We start from the raw sequence: 3691 nt of genomic DNA, 5'->3' as shown, positions 1-3691 counted from the left end.
GTCTTCTTCCTTGGAGCTGCCAAAGCCTCCAGGCCTTGGAGAGGATCCAGGGACCTATAAAGGGGCTGCCTGGGGAAATGCAAGTCAGTTGAACTTAGAAATGAGGAAGGAACCTGGGAGGGGAAAGAGTAGGGGAGGCTGTTGGCCTTCAGTTCCCCACCAAAGTTGGGGGCATAGCTCTGGGGCAGCCAGAGTGTATGCATGCATGCATGCATGCATGTGTGTGGGGGGGGGCGTATATGTACGCAACCTGCGGTGTGTGTGCATATGAGTGCTGTGTGGCCTATGTGTGTATATGAGGTAAATGTGTGCAGCCAGCAGTCTGTGTGGGTATGTATATGTAGGCATGCATGTTTGTGATGTGTAGCACATGCAGGTATGTGAGGTATAGTGTGTGGTGTGTGTGCAGTATGTGGTGTGCATATGTGTATGCAAGTGCACGTGTGTACGTGTGTGTGTATGTGTACGTGTAAGTTAGCTGGGATTTCTGGTTCTGGGCATTGTTCCCTGCCCTAAGCACCCACTTCCTTTCTCTGAGTCCCCACCTTAATTCCCTCCATCTAAGGATTTCCTTGAAGCTCCATGGTGCATATATCAGGGTACACTCAAGTTTTCTGTTCTATTGAGGTATAATTGCCATATATACTTACGATGTATAAACTTGTACCTCATGCAATGTGGTGATTTGATATATGCCTGCATTGTGAAATGCTCCACAACCAAGTTACTCAACACGTCCCCCCCTCACACGTAGTGACCATTTTTTTGTGTGGTAAGAACACTTGCGATTTACTCTCCTAGCAAATCCCAAGTCTCCACTCCAGCACTATTACCGATACTCACCATACTGTACATCAGATCCACCAAACTTACTCGTTTTATAACTGAAAGTTTCATTTTTCTTTCTAGTTTTGATTTCCTTGATATTTCCCATAGTAAAACATACAAGAAAACAGAACTTTTGATAATTTGCCTGTCTTGAGCGACAGTGGTGATAATTGATGGAATTTTGTAGTCTGCTCTCTTCGCTGTGGTTTTAAGTTTCAGCTCTGCCACTCTCTGCTAGTTTGACCAATTTCTTCTTCTGTTAGGAGGGAATAATCAGAGCACCCTCCCCCCTTGGGATTATTGCGAAAACAGAAAGGGCTTTAAACCACATGAAGAACTTAGCAAAATGCATAATAAGCAACACAAATGGTATCTACGAATGTCACCCTGACTTTAAAAGTAATGTGTTCAGTGGTCAAAATTTAAGAACCAGAATCAAAATTACCTGCAATCCCCGAGTCTAAAGAGAAGCAGAAGTATTTAGAGTATTTTGCCCACCCCACCCCCCTTATTTTTTGGTAAGGTAGGTAGGTCCAGTGTGTGTTTTTTAACAAAGAAAACTGCGGTGACATCGGTCAGTCTGTGGCGTGCCCTTTTTCAACAAACAGTGTGTCGTGAACATTCTCTCCCAGCATTACATATTTCATTGCTTCCTCATCCCACAGTTTTCTTCGCCACACTTGTTTTCGGTCTTTTTCACCCCTTCCTTTGACAGATGTGGAACTTGAGGTTTTCAGCGGGGAAGTGTTCTTCCCACAGCCACCCAGCCAGCAGCGAGGGGAGCTGGGAACCAAACGCTGGCGCCTAGGCAGGTCCCCACACCGTCCTGAGTCCTTCAGCGCCTCGGAGGGCTGTGTGTGTGGGGGGCACTTAGGTACTCTCCACCCATCCCAGCTTTCCCGACGGGTCCCAGTCTTCTCGGCCCCTGCAGCTCCCTTGCAGCAGCTTCAGGCCCTGGGTGGGCGGGAACCCCGCCGGGCCAACAGCTCGGTCTCCATGGTAATGGGAGGAGGGGCGGGGCGTGGAGGGGGCAGCCGCCTTCTCTCCCGCTGGGGCTCCATCAGCCCCCTGGCGCCCTGTCTCCCCACGCTGATTTTATGAAAGTCTAATGAAGCCAGCTGAGACCCCAGGACGTGAGACCTCCGGGGTTTTGTATGTCCGCCCCCTCTCTCCTTTGCCTAGTTCTCAAAGGTTCTCCCTTCCCACCCCCATCCACAACAAGAATCCTGGCTGCTGAGGAAGGCAAACACTGGCAGTGCCCAGAGACCAGTATACTATGTACCAGGTGCTTTTCGTATAGTACCTTCCAGGGCTAAAAACAACCCGTGAGGGAGGGATGATTTTTTTTCCATTTTGGAAAAAATTGTTTGATTCAGAGCCATCATGTTCCTGTCAATGTCACATCACCTTTCATGGAGAGAAGACTCCTTCCCTCTACCTGGGCTGTTGCCTGGAGGACTTGTCGCCCTGGGTCTTTAGCCCAGCTTTACCTTCCTGGGCCCCCAGAGTCATATGCACAAGGAAGATAGCTCTAAGATAGCTCTAACATATAGATGGATGACTTTTCCTAAAATTAGATGTTTGAAAATACACAGTAGCCAAAAATTGCCGAATCCCCAGGGCCCAGGCAGATGTTGCATCTGTGAGGGTGTCAGACAGGAAAGGAGCATTAAGATGAAACTTGACTTACATTGCCACAAAATTAAAATCTTAAAACCACCCAACAAGTTTCTGAATAAGCAATCCCCACCCACTTCTCCCTGATGGTTCAGGTCCAGCCAAATTCTGATGGCCACAGAAGTACCCATTGCTTCAAAAATGACTCTACTTTGTTTTAGCTATACTGTCTTCAGTCCAAATAACAGAAATGCCCAGCTCACATTGGCTTCATCTATAAGCACATTTATTATTTCAGAAAAAGAAGTCCACAGAGAGGATAGGCTTGAGGTTTTGGTTGATTTAGCAACTAACAAATATTTACCATCTGCCTAACTCTCTCTGCTCTGCCATCTTAGTGTCTTAGATTTACCCTTACACTGACTTCTCTCATGGTTGCAAAATGGATGCAGCAGCCCCTACCATCACATATAATCAGGTAGCTTCCAATATCACCTATATTTCTTCCTCTCTCTCCTCTTTTTTAGTTGAAGGGTAGGCCCCCCAAGATATTCAGAATGGGCCTTCCTTAGACTGTCATTTTGACATGTGGATTATTTCTAGTTGAGGTCAGCTGAGGCCCTGAAATCTCACAAGAAACTTTTGCCACCCCATTAACTATTTAGAAAAATGAAAATTATCTTAAAAAGAGATCAACACTTTTTTGAGACATTCTCATAAGAAGTTATCTCCAAGGTACAAGAATCCTAATCCACCATTAGGGTTTTTACCAGAAGTAAAGTCTATTGGAGAAACCTATGCATATGGCAGGGCAAACATCTGATCTTATCATATAAATTACCTGTTCCTATTCTGATGAGTCCCCCTCTTTTCTCCTGGAAGCCTCAACCCCCTACCTCATTCCTTAGTTTAGGAGATATATCTCCTTATTTTGCCCCATTGACACTGGAATCCATGTCCACGTAGATTCTTCAAGCATATGCAATTAACTCTGTTCTTTTCTCCTATTGTTCTCCTTGATGTTGATTTGATTGCTTGACCAGTCTGAGAAGATCCCAAATGGGTGGGGGGAATTTTCTTCTCTACCCCTACATGATCTTATAAAATATTTCAGACATATGGATAAGAATAGACAACTCTGCTTTATAACTTAACATCATGCCTAATTTACTTCATATAGTTTCTTTTAGTTCAACAACTTAATACAAGTATAGACATGGCAGAACCCCAATCAAGATAGAGAATA

Source organism: Talpa europaea (assembly GCF_964194135.1).
Source record: "Talpa europaea genome assembly, chromosome: 11".
NCBI classification, from domain to species: domain Eukaryota; kingdom Metazoa; phylum Chordata; class Mammalia; order Eulipotyphla; family Talpidae; genus Talpa; species Talpa europaea.
This window is presented reverse-complemented; position numbering follows the sequence as displayed.